At 43.5% G+C, this 19,449-nt stretch overlaps 1 protein-coding gene across 7 annotated transcripts in view; it reads left to right on the forward strand.

Moving 5' to 3' along the window:
- The first annotated feature begins 11,035 nt into the window (after positions 1–11,035).
- RALGAPB (Ral GTPase activating protein non-catalytic subunit beta) overlaps positions 11,036–19,449 on the forward strand; it is a 73,273-nt gene continuing 64,859 nt past the window's right edge. For 3 of the 7 annotated variants that reach the window (XM_077335225.1, XM_077335229.1, XM_077335230.1), the window contains exon 1: positions 11,037–11,260. The gene's annotated coding sequence lies outside the window, so the exon portion shown is untranslated. Of the gene's footprint in view, positions 11,261–16,464; positions 16,548–19,449 lie in introns of all 7 variants that reach the window. The other 4 variants (XM_077335231.1, XM_077335232.1, XM_077335226.1 and 1 more) reach the window with 3 other exon arrangements.

Here is a 19,449-nt window from a genome sequence, read left to right on the forward strand (position 1 = left end):
GGTATCCAAAACATTGTATTAGGTCTTGAAACCTGAATGCCATTAAATAAAATAAAATTAGCAGAACCCCCCTCCTCCCAAAAAACATTAAACCAGCCATTCCACTAGCAGTTCATAATGAAGGTACTGAACCACAGATGCTGCTACAGAAATTGATGGGCACCCAAATTTATGGGAAAGCAAAAACAAGTGCAGAAATCGTTCAAGGAAATGAATGTGCTGGCTAAGTGATTATATATTGACTTAGAACTAGTCATGGTTTAAAATTACTTTTTTAATAAAAAGGAGAAAAGGAGTGGGTTACTTATCTTAGAAAGTTCTTCATATTGTCCAGTTCAGTATATATTTAAAGGTGAATTCACTAGAATTCAAATGTGTCCATTTTAATTCTGTAATGCACCTAGCCTTTGTGATTCCCTTATGTCAAAATATACAGATAATTTATGTCTGCTTCTTAACAGCAGTGCCCTGTTTAGCCATTCAAATTATTACTATTTATTGTCTGTTGGTACAAGTGAGTAGTTATTTCAACTTGGGAGGTTTGACTGAGTACAAGTATAAGACTTTTAGCCAAGGTCTATGAGAGGGAAGGACCATTCTTGATGTTAGGCTGATCCTTGATGTTAAACTGAGAAGGGTTCGCTGGGTGATATAAGTAACAACCCCAGTCCTTCTGTTACTTTCCTGATGAAGTTGCTCTGTAGTCAGTGATTCTTAGAAAGCCATCAGACCTTGGAGATTTTTACCTGAGCATGTATTGTCATTTAAAGGAATATACTAGGTATAAATCAAGTCTTATTGTGTGTGTGAAAAAATTAGAATCAACAGAATATATTAACATAATTCAGATGATGTCAAAGGACTTCCATTATTACCAGTTCTAAAGAGATACAGTTTTAGTGCAAATAAAACAAGGAATTAAGTGTGCTTGTTCTTCCTGCTATTAAATATCTGCTGTTTCCTCCCCACCCTCAAATGCTTCAGTTTCTTATTTGGTGATATTTAACATACTTGATATGTCCAACTGGTTCTGTGCTGGTGGGAAAACAGCATAACTGAAAATGACTTTACCTTTTGGAATTCTTGAGTGAAGTACCACCCACAGAATTCCTTTTCACTGGCAAAAAGTAGAGGTAGGTTATCAAAACAATTGTACCTTGCATTTTTCAGTACACTGGGGAGCAGCATGCACGATGGTGGGAGCTAGAATGCTGATGCGAAGCCATCCCAATCCAGTTGAAAAGGCAATAGAAACTATGTTATGGTTTTTCTTGTCTACGCTTGAAATCCAACACTCACTGTAAATGATACAATCAAGCCTTTTAGAGTTGCTATTGTACATCAGTGATGCGTGCCTGTTAATGACAACAGGAGTCCTCTGGGAATTTATGCTTATTAAAAGACTCATAAGAATGATAATAAGAGGAAGAAACAAATGAGGTCATCAAATGGAAATGGAACAGGGACATTGCCAATTACCATGTTATCCAAAGGAGGTCTCCTAATTAGTTTGGCGAAATTAGCTTATAGGAAACTATGAGAGGAGGGAACTAGGATTTCCACCAATGATTACAAGTATTATTCCGTTACAGAAACTAAAAATAAACCAGTTGGGTGGTTGACTTGGAAGGCTTTAATTAAGGGGAAATGCAAGGGTACAGCGTACACACAAAAAATGCATGTGGCTAAAAAAGTAAGGAAGGAATGGGGAGAGAGTATTTTTGGGGAAGGTGACACCAGTCTAGATGGGAAGAGATATGTGGATTCAGCAGCAAAGCAACCTGTGTTTCATGTAGAAGTGTACATATGGCACCAAGAACACACACAGTAGATGGGGGCAGAGTGCTATCCATGGTTATGCTGACATATTTGCCCCCAAAACAGTGTTCAGGAAAGCTAAACAGTATTCTGGAGCTAAACAATGATTTAGGAGAAACGTGATGGTTTAATGATACTCTGAATACCAGATGGGAAAGTTCTCAAGTTTGGGAAAGTGTTAAGTATTGCTAAATTAGGGCAACTAGGCATGAGAAGTGAGACTGGGATTAGCCACAAATTCCTGGGAAACATATTGTCCTAAATTATGCATCTCCCTGGTTGAAAGTGTTATGGAAATGTCAGCCGTTCTTTCCCACACATTCTAAACTATGTGTCCAGACTTGTCCCTGGAGCCTTGCTTCTGGCTGGCATGCATTTAATGTTCTGTTGGGTCAGACAGTGTATTTGCACTCATGATCTGGCTGACATCTAGATTAGTGTCATTTTTGGCCAGGTGGTGTATTTGATGTTTATGGCTTTCTAACTATAAACTGTTGCCCAATGAGAGAAGGGGTCTGATTGCTAATAACCATACATATCTCTGAGACCATCTGTACAATGTCTGCATACATAGGGCATGCCAATAGGTAAGTTGCTATCCTTTAGTGGTCCAACCTCCACAACTATGCAAAATTTTGAATAAACTAATTTATACCAGACATCTTTATAACCTAATTAATTAAGAATTATGTGACCATAAAAGCCTCACTAATCACTTGATGGGGATGCTATTGAATTAAATCACGTAACTAGATAACCAACTAGTTGACTTTTGTGTAACTATTAACAAATTTCTTTTGGTGGTTAATAACTACCAACAAAAAATATTTTTAAGGTGCCACTGAATTCTACTGTTACAGACTTGTATGGTTACCCTTATTGACCTATTCATACTGTTGGATTTTAGGGAAAAATCATTAAAAACAATCCAACAGACCCAGGTACTCTAATGCTCCAGCTGTTCAATCAGCTACATGGGAAACCACTAGGACAACAGTTCTTATTCACAGTGCAATAGGAGCAAGAAATGGGTGAAGTTAAGGATAATAATCACATAAGAGCATGCTTTGGATGAGGTCTGGGAATGGAAGCAGCTCCCCACTAATCTCCCTGTATAGTTTCTATGTTCTATGTAAACTGCTCTGAGTCTCTAGGGAGGGCGGTATATAAATAAAATAAATAAATAATAGAGCCTTCCACCAAAGTCAGTGCCTCTTCTGTCTTGCCTAAATGGGGATAAGACTAGGCAGGGATAGACCAGGTAACAACCATCCACTGCCATCTTGGTCAAATCCTAGAAAGATGAAAGCAGCAGTAGTAGCAGCTGTATAGAAAAGTCCATGCACAGATATTGCTTCTGCAGCTAGTGCTGACATAGCTGGAGGAAGGGCAGTTGTTTGGAAATATAGACAACAGATCAGGAAAAAAGGCTTCTGTTTCTGAGTCATGACTCCTGAAACAACCCCCGCTTTGTTTATGAATATACAGTTCAAAAGTCTTTGATCTTTAAAAAAAACAACGGATCTTTCTTTGTCCACTAGATGGCATCTAGATGCTGCTGGTGGCCACTGTCTAAATCTTTTCTTTGGAAGGCAAACAAATCACAGACCCTTTCTGCCATAGCTTACTATCGATTATCACTAAATTCCATTCGGTATAACTTTAATTTGAATCTGTTCTTGCACTCTGCACTTCTTTTTTAAATCCAATGTTCTCTTTGGAATAGCAGAGTATGTGTTCTGCATGCCAATGAGAAAAAGGGGATAGTCTGGGATCAGGAAGGGGTTGGGGGGGGGCAGTGTGATTGTTCTCTCTTTATTGGTCAGTTTCATGCTGGGCATGTTTTTTTAAACTGTAAGAAGAGATTCTTCCAGCATTTTCTCTCCGGTCACCATCTTAGCAGAAGGTTCTCCCCCATTTGGTGCTGTGCAAGCTGCTGTATTGTCAATTTCATTTTTTAAAGAAATGAATACCTGTTCTTTACTAAGAAAAGCATCGTGTCCCCCACTCAGACTTTCATTTCTCTATTCCCATTTGGGGCCTCTCACAAGTTCTCTTATCTTTCTTTGTACTCAGCATGCTTGCTATGGCCTTCAGTGCAGCCTGTCTAACACAGAAGCAGAGCTTTTCAGCATATCTATTGATGCACTTATGTGATTTATGGAATATTTTTGTGACATGTATATTATTATTATAAAGGGACACCATTGAAAAAGGAGGTTTTCCGAAAATGTGGTATACAGCCTAGATATCTGTTTTGGTTGTGACAAACTTATTTTGTGAACAATTTAATTATTGTTGAAGAATTCCTTACATTGTCTACTGAGAAATATGTTGTTGTTGTTAGGTGCGAAGTCGTGCCTTCCTGTCCTCTACCATTCCCCGGAGTCCATTTAAGCTCGCACCGACTGCTTCAGTGCTGCCATCCAGCCACCTCATTCTCTGTTGTCCCCTTCTTTTGCCCTCAAACGCTACCAGCATTAGACTCTTCTCCAGGAAGTCCTTCCTTCTCATGAGGTGGCCAAAGTATTTGAGTTTCATCTTCAGGATCTGGCCTTCTAAGGAGCAGTCAGGGCTGATCTCCTCTAGGACTGACCGGTTTGTTCGCCTTGCAGTCCAAAGGACTTGCAAGAGTCTTCTCCAGCACTAGAGTTCAAAAGCCTCACTTCTTTAATGCTCAGCCTTCCTGATGGTCCAACTTTCACAGCTATACATTGCAACTGGGAAGACCATAGCCTTGACTAGATGCACTTTTGTTGGCAGGGTGATGTCTCTGTTTTTTAGGATGCTGTCTAGATTCGCCTTTCTCATGATGTGCTCCACATACAAGTTGAAGAGGCAAGGTGACAGTATACAGCCTTGCCAAACTCCTTTCTCAGTTTTGAACCAATCAGTGATTCCATGCCACTATGATTCCATTTCCACTGAGAAATATAAAGAATGCTAATTTATTAGTAAACTACTTCATTGAACAGACACAGTGGGTTCTCTTCTCGGCTTGTAATCTGTTTTGCAGTAATCCAAAAAGGCTCTGAAACAAAACCTCCCCACTCTGGCCTATCACTATTGGACTCTTGCTAATTTCTACATGACTAGGAACTTTCCATTCTGTTAAACATTGTAATATGGAAAAACATCTCACTTGTTTGAATTACTTGCATGTAATCTAATCTTGTCAACAAATTAAACCATCATTCTAGAGCTGCCCCTGCCAACCTTGTTGAACTTGTCAACATGTTTGGGACGTTGATCACTACCACAAAATGGAAGCCATGAGAAGGGATCACAATCACAAAATGCTGGCAGTTTCCATAGAGTGCTGAAACATTCTATGATGGAGGTAGCCATTTCAGAATGGGCACTCAGTAAATGCAAAGGCAGTGCTTTGTGGGCTTTCCCAAAATACCTTCTGCACTGAGGAGATGGAGGAAAGATGGGAGAGGCTCCTTGCACAGAAAAATAGATGACCTTTGGCTTCTTTCCAAATAGGAGGTAGGGTTTGTTGTTTCATGCATAGCCTTAGGGAGAGGCTGCTAAACTTAGAGTTATAAAAAGCTTTGTGTTTGTGGCCAAGCTTAGGGCACATATGCCTGGAATTAGTTAAGTACTTTACTAGTCTGTCAGCTGGTAGGAAGTGGTTCAGAGCTGCCTGTTGTTTTTCTATTCTATTCAAGACCCTTGTTTCTTTATCACCAAGGCTCAAATATTAACTGTATATTAGGAAATACATGAGCAGGTATTCTGAAAGCCCTGGCTACCACTATGTTGAAAATGGCTGTCTTAAAGCAGGTCAACTCAGAAGCATAGTATCATAGAGTTGGAAGTGACCTCTAGGGTAATCTAGTCCCAACCCCATGCAGAATGCAAGAAATTCACCCAGGTTTATTAAATGGGGCTTAGTCCCAGGAAAATATCCTTAGGAATGTACTGTCAGAATTCCTGAACATTGGTAGCCCAAAGATTCATTCTAATTTATCTCTCTGCCTTCTTGCATTGAACTTGGGAACTAGACATGGATGGGGTAATATCACAATAAAGTTCAGGCCCTGATATCAAGAAGTAAATAAAATCATATATATGCATAAATGATCATAATAGTCAGGCCTTTTTGTAATTTTCTTTACAATAGTTATTTCCTCTTCATAGCATCTGAAGAAGTAAGCTCTGACTTACGAAAGCTCATGCTAAAATAAATGTCAATCTTTAAGGTACCACTGGATTGTTGTTTTATTTTATTTTCATCAGACTGGTGCAGCATGCTGTCGCTAGTACTCATGCAACTAACCATTTTATTTATTTATTTGTTTATTTGTTTGTTTATTTATTTATTTATTTACTGCCCTCCCCGGAGGCTCAGGATGGTTTACATAAGAACAATACATGAAACAGTCTATAGCATGTGAATAACCGTACAATAATAATAACTAAAAGTTGCAACCATATAACAATATAATAGTATAAACAATATAAACAGTGCAACAGTGCAAACAGGTCCAGAGTATACTGGTGGAGTTCTGAGGGGAGGCGGGGGGGGGAGCACGGGCCCTTCAGTCGCTGTTGGTTATGTCTGGTTTCAACCAAATGCCTGGCGGAAGAGCTCCTTTTTGCAGGTCCTGCGGAACTGTTTAAGCTCCGTCAGGGCCCTGATCTCCTCTGGGAGCTTGTTCCACCAGGTGGGTGCCAGAACAGAGAATGCTCTGGCCCTGGTCGAGACCAGGCGGACTTCTTTAGGGCCAGGGACCCTTAGCTGGTTGGTAGCAGTAGAGCGCAGAGCTCTTTTGGGGGCATAGGCGGGGAGGCGATCCCTCGGGTACACTGGGCCCTGACCACGTATGGCCTTGAAGGTAATTACCAGAACCTTTAGTCTGATCTGGAATTCAACTGGCAACCATTGCAGTTGGTGGAGAATGGGCCGGATGTGGGACCTCCACGGTGTTGCAGTGAAGATCCTGGCTGCTGCATTTTGAACCAGCTGTAGTTTCCGGGTCAAGGCTAAGGGCAGGCCTGCATAGAGCAAGTTACAAAAGTCCATTCTAGAGGTGAATATTTCATGGATCTAGTTTGGAATTGCCAAATATTAACCATACAAGAATACCTTTATTACAATTGAAAACTGCCTAAAGATTGAGGCTATTTGTGTATTTCACTGACTTCTTCCTCAGGCTGTATGTAAACAAAAAGAGGTCGGCGTTGCTGTTCCTTTCTTACAGCGTTCGACATGGTAGACCATGGGCTACTTGCCGAGCACCTAGCTTTGCTGGCTGCACCCTGATCGGCCCTATTCCAACTTGGACAGCCGGACACGTCCCACCCCCCAGGCTGTTTCACAAATATATAGAGGAACCATGGATGGATAAGGATGCTGTAAGCCACCCTGAGCCCATGAGGGTAGAGCAGTATAAAAATCTAATAAATAAATAAATACATAATGTCCTCGGTTCAGCTGTGGCAGCTTCCAGCCTTTTTAAAGCAGCAGGAATAATTGCTGTATGTCCTGCTTCCTTCTCCAGTTTGAAAATGGAGCAATGTTTAAATACATCAATCACTTTTCTATTGCAGTGACTCCTTTCTGTGCATTATCAATGGGATGTTTTGAATTCTTGAGCAGTGTAACACAGTTTGTTGCTGCTTAGGTTAGAAGATTAATTTATTAGCCAATAGCAGGAGAAAGATAGCCTGGAGGGAAGACTGATTTGCTGAATTCTGGATGGGATTAACTCAGGCCTTTCCATTTTTAAACGATAATTTTATGTTCTCTGACATCCTTCTGATGATTGGGGTAAATGCCTGCTCTATATAACTGGTGAAATCAATGAGATGATGATGATGATGATTTCAATTTATTTCCAGCCACTCCCAAATGGCTCGTGGCGGGTTACATTGTCTTAAACCCCATTAAAACTCCCATTTAAAGACTTAAAGCCATCACAACATGGCGGCGCAATAATAAGATCCCCTTCCTACCCCCCTTCTTAAAAGTGGGAGGCGGAGGAGAAGGAGGTTGACAGTGTTCAAGAAGAAGCCTGGGGGAGAGCAGTCGACGTACCATGGCAGCCCCAGCCTCAACCATAGACCTGGCGGAAGAGCTCTGTCTTGCAGGCCCTGCGGAACATTGAAAGGTCCTGCAGGGCCCGCAGCTCTCCTGGGAGCTTGTTCCACCAGGTGGGGGCCAGGACCGAAAAGGCCCTGACCCTGGTCGAGACTAGGCGTGCTTCCCTAGGGCCAGAAGGTTCTCACTTGCAGAGCGCAGAGCCCTGTGGGGGGCATAGGGCGGTAGGTGGTCCCTCAGGTATGTGGGTCCCAGCCTGCGTAAAGCCTTAAAGGTTAGAACCAAAACCTTGAACTGGATCCGGACAGCAATTGGTAACCAGTGCAGCTCCCTCAGCACAGGCTGGATGTGGGCCCTCCAAGGCGTGCTGGTGAGGACCCTAGCAGCTGTATTTTGCACTAGCTGGAGTTTCCGGAACAAGGACAAGGGTAGGCCTGTGTAGAGCGAGTTACAGAAATCTAATCTGGAGGTGACCGTTGCATGGATCACAGTGGCCAGGTGTTCGGGGGACAAATAGGGCACTAGTAGTCGGGCTTGGCAGAGATGGAAAAATGTCTGGTCGGCTACTTTTTTGACCTGCACCTCCATAGTCAGGGAGGCATCAATGGTCACACCCAAGTTTCTGGCCTGGGACACGATGGTAATATGCGCCCCAGCCAGAGTGGGTAAACGCGCTTCCTGTTCCCGCCCCCTACTTCCCAGCCACAGGACCTCCGTCTTGGAGGGGTTGAGTTTCAGGCGACTCTGCTCGAACCATATTGTCAATGCTTCCAAACATGTGGCGAATGGTTCCGGGGGAGAGTCTGGGTGGCCGTCCATAAGGAGATAGAGCTGGGTGTCATCAGCGTACTGATGGCAACCCAACCAAACCAGCTGGGTCAGAGGGCGCATAAAGATGTTGAATAGTGTGGGGGAGAGAACCGCATCCTGTGGGACCCCACAAGGGAGTCCATAAGGGCGCGAGAGCTCATCCCCCACCAAAACCCTCTGGGTCCGGTTCTGGAGGAAGGAGCGTATCCAGCGCAAGGCTGTACCCTGTATCCCCATACCGGCGAGGTGGTGGACCAATAACTCATGGTCCACGATGTCGAAGACAGCTGATAGATCCAGAAGGACCAGCACGTCTGACCCGCCTCTATCCAGCTGGCGACGGAGATCATCCAGCAGGGCGACCAACACCTTCTCAACCCCGTGGCCAGGGCGGAAGCCAGACTGATATGGATCGAGTGCCGAAGATTAAAAGTAATAAACATTGCCTGGATGTTGCTTATTACACTGTTGCTCTAGTTCTGTATCCACGCTGATCAATGGCTGGACTAGGCTTCACTACTGAATCCCAGGTAAACTCAGGTCCATGAAAATGGCAGACTATGACCAATTCTGCACAGGTGAAACAGGCATATGGCCAGTGCTTGTATGGTAGCAGGGCTAATTCCTGATTCTGCATGACACTGGTGCTTGCCTGGCCCCGGCTCGGGCCTCGTACATATTAGGCCCTCTATTGTCCCATGGTAATGGAATACAGACATTTTCACATTCCCCGGTTTGCCACAGGGGCCAATGGGGCCTATTCAGGCACAGGCCTGTGTGAACAGGGAAGAGCTAGGCCTTCCAGGCCTGGCTTATCCCCCTCCTACAGCATTCCAGAGGGGACAGAAAATGCCCCACTTGGTTCTGCGGTGCTTTGCGGTGCCATGGGGCTGGCTGGGCATTACAAAAATTTTTCCCTGAAAGTTATCATGCAATCCCACCTTTGTGAAAGTAAAAATTCCACACACACACCACCGCGAAGTGTGGCAGAATCGTCCTGCCTCAGCTGCCTCCATGTCTTTAAGACAAGAACAGTATGTTTTATTCTCTTTTTTTCCTTCCGTTTTAATCTATTTTGTCTTTTTCTCAAGGCATGCTTCTCTGAGCTTCTTTCCCTGGTTCACAATTGGTTTGCCTTCTAGCAAGTCAGCCTCTCCCCATAAATACTCTGTCAGGGAATCCCATCCCACCCCATTTCTTTCACTATACTTTTGGGTCCCATCTTGGAAACATTCATCACTTATCTCCTTTCTATGTACTAGCCCAGTGGGAGGAATACAGATAAGTAACACTAATTATGTATTTTTGATCTAAACACAACTACATATTAACATTGGTTGAGTTTACAGATTTCACTGGATTTGCTTATTCCTTTAATTTTACTTTAGATCTCTTTGTCTCTGATCTGCATTTTGTTAGAGTAATAAAGTTACTTACTGGTTGAGTAATTTGACTCCTTTTTTTGTCTAAAAGATTTATTACACAAAACTGGAAGATGTGTAGACAATAGATTAGGCCCCAGTGTTTTAGGCTTTGACTGTACAAATGTAAGTGGACACTTTGGCATGACAGTCATGGCATGGGGGCTGATTTAGGTAATAATACCCTATGTGTACTGTTCCTGAAAATATAGTATTTACTATTGATTTGTTAACATTGTGTGTTATCTTCTCCTGGCACCCAGCCAGGGAAAACATTCCACAGTGCTGTTGTCACTACTCAATAACACACCCTTGTAGTCTTTCCTTCTGAAAATGTGTTTTCTGTAATACAAAATTAGAGTATACACAGGTAAAACATGTCCTTGCAAGGAATGATTTGATTTCCCTGTCCCCAGACCTAGGACCCTCATGCAAATCCCCTACTGATAGTTTGACTGACCGTCATACACATAGTAGGACACAACAATAAAAGCAACAGGCTTCACTGAAAATATTTTTTAAGTGGTTCAACCTTAAACATAAGGCAAGGATAAGCATGTATAGCGAAATATCTTCCTACACACACGTATATTGAGGTCAGGCTGGTTACAACATCTTCAAATCAGAATCCTGGAGATGCAGCAAGATGGTGCTGAAAGTGCTGTTGTTCATCCCACTCATTAAGTTTAGCTATTGACAGGGTAGACAAGTCAATCTGACTTTCTTGGTAATGAAAAACTCACAGAAAGTTTCCCTCCAGTCTCCTTTAAAAGGTTCTGTGTTCGTGTTTTTTTTTTTTTTTTTTTAAGGCTCGGAGGAACGAAAAGCGCATGCGCATATCACAAGCCCTACATTCTCATTTCTCCTCCCACTCCTTTTACGGGAAATACCACACGCATGCGTACTTCCGGTTGAAAACGACGGCGAAAGGGAGAACTTATTTCGCACGGCAGGGAGGGCGTCAAGGCGCGTGCGCAATGCGTGTTATGGAAATAGTGCTCCGGAGCGTGAATTTTCTGGCGCGGCCGGAAGTGTCCGGAGAGATTTGAGTGGAGCGTCCGATTAGCCTCCCCTCACCCACTGCGGGCACCATGGAGCCGGGAGCTTGAGGGCGCAGCGGATGCCTTCAGCCCAGACATGTTAGCTGCTCCCCTCGGTGCAGGTGAGTGCTACGAGCCTCTTCCGCCACCCCGCTCCCCATCGTGGCCCACGGCGCGCTTTCTTCAGGCGGGCCCGCCGGTCCCCTCCGCCGCCCGCCTCTGCGTTCCGTTCTGGTTCCTCCGCCTTCCAGGTCCGGAGGCCTCGACTCCGGAGAGCGGCTCCCTTTCGCGCGAGGGCGGGGGGAGTGGCCCTTGGCGGGGCTTCGCGGTCGCACCTTTCCTGCCCTCCGCTTCCTCTTGAGTTTGGGGCATTGGAGGTGCCAGGCCCGAGGGAGACGCTTCCGTCCAGCGGGGTGGCTGCCGGTGGCAGGAAGTCTTCCCTGAGGAAGAAGAAGAGCCGGCCGGTCACCGAGTCCCGCTTGAGAGGAACCACTAGGCCATGTCTCCTCCCCGCCCCCGAACGTTCCTCCCGTAACCTGAGTTACAGGGGCCGCTGAGCAAGTTGTTAGTAGCCGTGACAACCTGGAGGGCAGAGGCGGGCCGGAGAGCTACTGTAAGAGTTCACTTCTTCAACTTAACTAGGTGCTCTCGGGTCCCCTGGCTTTATGCTGGAATAAATTTTGTTTGACTTAAGGTATCACAGGACTCGTGTTTAATTGGGTGCTAAAGTGTTACCCATGTTTGCACATAGGAATACTGGCACTCACACTTTTAATCAGGCCAATGCAAAGTGTACGCCACATTTCTGAGGATGCAGACCTCTGCATACTTATATAGGGCAATACATGTGCACAGGTTTCAGCTGCATGATGTGAATTGGGAAGTTCCCTAGATGTCTTTTCTGTGCATGCATGCATTGATCTCTGAGAGTCCCTCCTCCTTACCAGCATTGGATAGATATGTTGATCTTCACAGGATTGTTGTAAGAGGCATGATGACAAGATAGTGTAAGTGTAGTTCTTCAAATGCCTGAAAGTGATATATAAATACTATAAGAAGTGTCACCCAGGAAAGGAAGTTATTTCCACAAACTCAGTATCTTAAGGGCATCTGTAGCTTGTGTGTATTTACTGCCCTTCCCTGCCACCAGCGGCCTAACGTGAAATCTTGGCCACTTCAAAAGTAAGGTCTTGCAGATTGTCAGGAGTAGATGTCATGATTGCTAACGAGCAGAGTATTAGTGTCTAGCAATTTTTTTTTTTACCCATAGTTCTAAAAAGTTCCTGGCATCATCTACCTGTGAAGAGCCTGGTGTAAGGGAGGAAGAATAGATGAGGGTTGAACTGTCTGAGTTCATTGGGAGGAAGTTTGTTGTGCAGTGTGTATGCCAGAGGTGCTATCAGAGAATAGAATCTTGTTGATATTGAAAGAAGCAGGGATCTGGTCACTTCTGGGTAGAAAGAAACAACTTTGGGTAGGGGTGGGGTGGCAAACTCCATTTTAGTTTTCCTTTTTAAAAGAGTAGCTTTATTGAACATATATATATGATATCAGAGAAGCCTAAATATTGCTGGATGAAGAATCCTTCTTCAATCCTTTTTTCCAGTCTGGATACACCCACACACCCCGATTTGGAAATTTTAACAGCATTAGAAGCCTTGATGACCTCAGGAGTTTTTAGTAATGTGAATCCTACCATTCTTTTCAAATAGCAGGATATCTTGCCTAGTGTTCCAGTAAGAATTTTTTTAAGGTGCCTGTAGGGAAGGAATCAATAGTTATGAAACCCCAAGTGTTGTGTGTCAAAATTCTTCAGGGGGATAGCTATGTAAAATGTTACTTTCCCTTTTGTACTTGACCTCAGTGCTATAGATCAGTGGTCCCTAACCCCCGGTCCGGGGACTGGTACCAGTCCATGGATCTGTCAGTACCGGGCCACAGCTCCTCCTCATCCTCCTTCCTGGCTGCTGCCTTGGGGGCTGCCCTGCCACTCTGCCGCTGGCTCATCTTTGGTGCTCTCCAGTGGCCGCCATGGCTGGGGCTCCTCCTCGGTGTGGCACTGAGCAGCTGCTGCTGGAAGCTCCCCCCAGCGGTGGCAGGAAGTCAGGGGCGCTGGCGGGACAGCAAGTGGAGAAGGGGCTCAGGTGGCCGCAGCAACGTACCTCAGCAAAAAACTCAGTAAAATTGTCAAACGTTGACCAGTCCCCGGTGATAAAAAGGTTGGGGACCACTGCTATAGATCATCCTTTCTGAGGACGCATGGTGGTACTTCTCCAGAAGTCAATGAGGAAGGAGTATGTCACCTATTTACTTCAGAAGGCATTTGCTTATAAAATTCCCGTTTTTCTCCTTTTGCTGTGTTTTGTATTTATTCGTACTTGTATGTTGTGTTTCTGAGCCACTTAGCTGTGGAAGTTTAGCATATTTGCTGCTTGCTGTATCCATGAGATTAATCCTACATATACAGGAATCTTTTCTCATTTGTAAATGAGGGTTAAAACAATTTTTAAAAACTCTCATTCAGGGCTGTGGCTTTGTGTTGGTTAAGTCGGTGTGAAAGCTCTTCAAGAAACTCTTTAATCTTTTTGTACTCTGTTTAAGGAAGGGATGTGATCAGTTCTGGAAATACTGATTCATATTTATAGTAATTAATACATTGTAAACTTTCCATACTTGGTTGGCGGATCTTCACTAGAGACAAGCCATGCTGGTATGCTTATTTTGTGTGAGATGTGACAAAAGAAGAAGTCAAGAAATGCATCTGGACAGAAATGTATTCTTTCACACCTCTAGAGAAGCAGATTTCGACATGGATATGTGATGATTTCAAACTATCCAATAGCTTGTTTTTAATGGCTCCTTTTTATGTTGTACATTGTCTTAATTTTAAGTATCTAGGAGTAGAAAGTGACATACAAATAAAGTCTGTGGAGTTAATAAAGTTTAATAAGTAGCTACAGTACATAGGAGTTCCTGATCTTCCATTAGCCTGGTTGGAATCATCTATGGAAGTAATTAAATTTTCTTGACTCTTTAAGTTGCCATGTATTTTCTTTCTGCATTAAGACACCAAGCAGTCACGTGACACCTTAAAGAACACATTTATTATGGCATAAACCTACATGAGTTCATAGCCCATATATGTGTTCATTTTATAGGTATATATACATGGAACAAATGGAAGATGGTGGGAACACAGGTTTTTAAGATACATATCCAAAGACTAATTCAACCACTTAGTATGGGTGGGCACTGTCAGCTTTCTAGTTGCCCAAGTTTTGTAGATGTTAATAGATCTCTAGGGAGAAGTCTTTCTTGCATATATGGGACTAGTGGGAGAAACAAATTGTCTGCTTGCATGTATGGGTACTTTAAATAGGAGTTCCAGTGAAATTCGAACCTCTGTTTCGCTTTGGCCTAAGTAATTTGTGATAACTTTAGGCTGTTTATTGTTTTTTTATGTCCCTAGCCTGTCTTTATGGCTTCTTTTAATACTGATACTTTTATGGTGGTTGTAAAGGTAAAGGTATCCCCTGTGCAAGCACCGGGTCATGTCTGACCCCTGGGGTGACGCCCTCTAGTGTTTTCATGGCAGACTCAATACGGGGTGGTTTGCCAGTGCCTTCCCCAGTCATGACCGTTTACCCCCCAGCAAGCTGGGTATTCATTTTACCGACCTCAGAAGGATGGAAGGCTGAGTCAACCTTGGACCGGCTGCTGGGATCGAACTCCCAGCCTCATGGGCAGAGCTTTCAGACTGCATGTCTGCTGCCTTACCACTCTGTGCCACAAGAGGCTCTTTATGGTGGTTGTACTTAAGGTTTAATAAGAATCTCATGAGAAATTGAAATGGAAGGGAACTCTCATCTGACTCCCTGTTGGCACCCACATTCTTTTGTCTTTTTTACTGCCCCACCCTCCTGTTGCTTCCCCCCCCATCCTCCTGCAGCCTTCTCTTCCTCCCTGACCTGCCTGTCATCACTGCCTTCTCACCCCCATCCCCCTGTTTTATCAGTGTCTGGCGATATGGGACTGCTAAGATGAGCTGCGATCATGCAAGACATTAGTCAGCATTTTGTGTTTCAAAGTTCTTGTGTGCACAAACCTGGGGAGATGGAATTCATTTTTAAAATGTTTGAGGCTTTTCTGTAAACATGGGGGTTGTAGAAACATCTCCTGCTTCTGTATTTGATCCCACTGTGTGGACTCCCCCCCCCCATTTCCCTGAAACCAAGTTCAGAATTAGTTACAAGTCTGTATTGTTTGTAGTTGTGAGTTGGCATGAGCACATGTCTGGAAGATTTTCATGTAAATATTCTAAATAAATTCAGGAAGGAAGAATTGCTTACTTTAGAGGTCAGTCTCCTCTGAGGCAGCCTGTTGCAACTAGGTGCCGGCAGCTCTGAAAAGGAGATCTTGTCCTTGAGTCTAGTGCAAGAGCCAGAGTAGCTAGGTACGGTGATAGCAAACTGGTTTGCCAGGTATATGAAGGCCCTCTGCTGCACACCATTGCATCTCTGCATTACTGTTCCAATGCCTTATCCTCTTGAGCAGCTATGGATTTGGAACTTGCTACCCAGGCTTCCTTTACCTCCTGAACTGATAGGGCCAAACTGTTCTTCAGGCAGGACTAAAGGTAAAGGTAAAGGTATCCCCTGTGCAAGCACCGGGTCATGTCTGACCCTTGGGGTGACGCCCTCTAGCGTTTTCATGGCAGACTCAATACGGGGTGGTTTGCCAGTGCCTTCCCCAGTCATTACCGTTTACCCCCCAGCAAGCTGTGTACTCATTTTAACCGACCTCGGAAGGATGGAAGGCTGAGTCAACCTTGAGCCGGCTGCTGGGATCGAACTCCCAGCCTCATGGGCAAAGCTTTCAGACGGCTGCCTTACCACTCTGCGCCACAAGAGGCTCTTCAGGCAGGACTACAAATGTAAAAATTCTGGAAACTTCCAAACTGGAGATGGGAATAAATATACCTAAAAGTCAGAAAAAAATCCAAAACAATTAAATCACTTTTTGCTTAATCTGTTAAATACATTAGAAAGGAAAGAGAGAGGAGGTAGGAAATCCTACTAACCCAAAGGGGCTTTGACAGGGAGGCCAGCATACTTTGATGGTGTTTTAAGCCTCAATCATAGGGATGGTGGAATAGCTTTGTCTTAGAAACACTTACATATTTTAGTAGGAAAAAAGCCATATAAGTGCTTTAATCTTCATAGGCATAATGTTGATGGTACCCAGAACTGGAGAAAATTAATTACAAACTGCTATACACTGTTTACATCTTTAGGATTGTTCTCTGTCCTCCCTTTGCACCTGACAGGTCAGTGGCTTTGTACAATTCCCGGAAAGCTGGAGGGCTGCAGTCTGTGAACTGAAGGTGAACAAGCTTTGGACTTGAAGAAGGTGACTCCAATAGCTCACTATCAGTTGGGCTATAGATCTCTTATTTGAATGCTAACCAGCCCCCCCCCTCCCCGGGAAATGTAGTCATTGTGGTTGCTGTGGCTCCCTTTGACAATGATGATATGACATTTCCTGGATCAAGTAAAATGTTTATTACTCTCTCACTGTACTTTCACAGGGTAGATATAGAGCAGGGATAGCCAACCTGTGGCTTTCCAGATGTCCATGGACTACAGTTACCCTGAGCTTCTGCCAACATGAGCTGGCAGGGACTCATGGTAATTGTAGTCCATGGACGTCTGGAGAGCCTCAGTTTTTCAGGTGTCCTAAGTGGCCAAACCTGAAAATTCCAGGAAAAAATAGGATTTTTGGAGCTACTGAATTGTTGCAGTGTAAGTGCATTTAAAGAGCTCTCAGTCCCGTTAAATGCCTTTGGGATGAAACCCGAGTTTGAAGAAGGCATTTAAAGAAACAGCCGTTTAAATGCCTTCTAAGTTCACTCTTTCTGCTGCTCCGACTTGCAAACATCATTTAAATTTTGTTTGTTAGCCATTTAAAATATAAACCCCCTTCTCCTCCCTGCAAAAGTGGCATGTAGCAAAAAGCAGGGGTTTAAATGGTTCTGAGCCATTTAAACTCTCCATTTCTGTTAAATATTAACAAAATTTAAATGTTGGCAAAAGAAGGCAATTACACCTTGGACAAATTGGGTTCAGATCTGGGAGCCATCTGCACTGAATACTGTGAGGGGCTGTTGTGCCCTATTTTTCAGTTCCTCCATGGGCAACTGAAGTGAATACTGGAGTTTGTCAGTGCTTCATACTGACATTTAGCCCATCTAAGTTGATTATAGAGCCTCTTGTGGCGCAGAGTGGTAAGGCAGCCGTCTGAAAGCTTTGCCCATGAGGCTGGGAGTTCAATCCCAGCAGCTGGCTCAAGGTTGACTCAGCCTTCCATCCTTCCGAGGTCGGTAAAATGAGTACCCAGCTTGCTGGGGGGTAAACAGTAATGACTGAGGAAGGCACTGGCAAACCACCCCGTATTGAGTCTGCCAAGAAAACGCTGGAGGGCGTCACCCCAAGGGTCAGACATGACTCGGTGCTTGCACAGGGGATACCTTTACCTTTACCTTTAAGTTGATTATAGCACAACAGCCCTGACAGCTGTAGATAAACTGACAATATTTACCCATACTAGGATAAATTTTTCTGCAGAAAAAATAGCACTGGAGCATTTTCTGCCCCACAACACTGGTTCCTAGTACAGCTTCCAAGGTTGCGTTCAGTATCTGCATGCCTTTTTTTTCTAAAGGAAATAAATGTTGACTCCTTAGGAAGTGTGAGGGTGTAGAGGATATCCTTCTGAAAGTGTTTTATTTTCAGTGGTTTCTGGTTATGGCAAAAGTAAAGAATGAAGCTTGTGTTTGGGGGCTATGCTATTACAAAGCTCTGTTTTAAGCTACCACTTGAATATTCTTGTATAGGTACCAGCCTTTTAAAGGTATTTAAAAGCTGGGGGGCGGGGCGGTATATAAATACAACAAACAAATAAATAAATAAATAAATGTTTTTTTCATATGGTGGCACACTGGTTTGAAAGGAGTCTTTTTATTGGTTCTTCATTCTCTTCTCTGGTATGAGGCTTAGGGCGAAGGAATGGCCGAATGTTGATACAGTGGGAAAGAGTTGTGGAAAACTTGTTTTATTGCTTTTTTCTTGTGGTTTTGTAGGATATGTACTAATTCTGGTAGTCTCTGATCTATGAAAGACACTTAGATAATTAGCAGTGTTGAGTAGGCTAAACATTTCTTCAGAGTGGAAAACAGTAAGATCTGTGTGTACAAAATACTGTGACATGAATGTTTTGTGTCTGAGCTGGCTGGAGCCTGTTCAGCATATTATGCCATTGCATGCTACATTACAGATAACAAAATGGTTCATGAAGGCACTTTTATAAAACAATGTATTTTTTATCTGTTTGCAGTATATGTTATCCTTCTCTGATGGCTTTGTTTTTATACTTACGTAATGCCATTTTCCGCTATGTTTAATATAAATTGAATACTCTATACTTTATTTAAGGTTGCTGTAATCTAAGTACTACTGCATCAGTTATTAGAAGTCCCATTTTATTGATTGCATTGATGATGATGACTTATATTGTATAATCTGCCTTGAGTCTCAGTAAGAAAGGCAGACTGTAAATCAATCCGTTTCAAGAGGCTGTGTTTTGGCTTTAATTTTGTATATACTTTTAATATTTTTGAGTATCTCTTTTTTGAAAAAGAGAAGAGAGAAGAGTGGGAATTTTTTGGTACCTCACTTTTAACTACCTGAAGGAGTTTCAGTGTGTCTTGCTGTTGCCTTCCTGTCCCCACAACAAACACCTTGTGAGGTAGGTGGAGCTGAGAGAGCTCTGAGAGAATTGTGACTGGCCCAATATCGCCCAGCTGGCTGCATGTGGCAGAGTGGAGAATCAAACCTGGTTCTCCACATTAGAGACTGCCTCTCTTTACCACTGCGCCAAGCTGGCTCTCAGCAATAACTTTAACACTAGTCTTAGGCATTTTAAATAGACTGTAGGTCTAGGAGAGACAATTCTTTCATTGTGTCCACTATTTCAAGGCCTGGAGTTCATTACTTCACAGTTCTGTCATACTGCCATAAGTAGGATGCGGTCATGACTTAAAATGTACCACTACAACCTGTGTGTATTCAGCTTTGTAGATACTTAACACTTGAAGCTGAGTTGTGTCTGTTACAGTGCATAATTGGAAATGCAAATAATAGACACAGGGAATTGGTTAGGATTTTTGTTTCATCCAAGCGCATTCTTTGCGTTGTGGTATTCCAGAGCTCAGCATTCCTTGTATTTGCTACTATGCAGGGAGAATTCTGTAGCC

The sequence above is a fragment of the Paroedura picta genome, chromosome 4 (genome assembly GCF_049243985.1).
Source record: "Paroedura picta isolate Pp20150507F chromosome 4, Ppicta_v3.0, whole genome shotgun sequence".
NCBI classification, from domain to species: Eukaryota; Metazoa; Chordata; class Lepidosauria; order Squamata; family Gekkonidae; genus Paroedura; species Paroedura picta.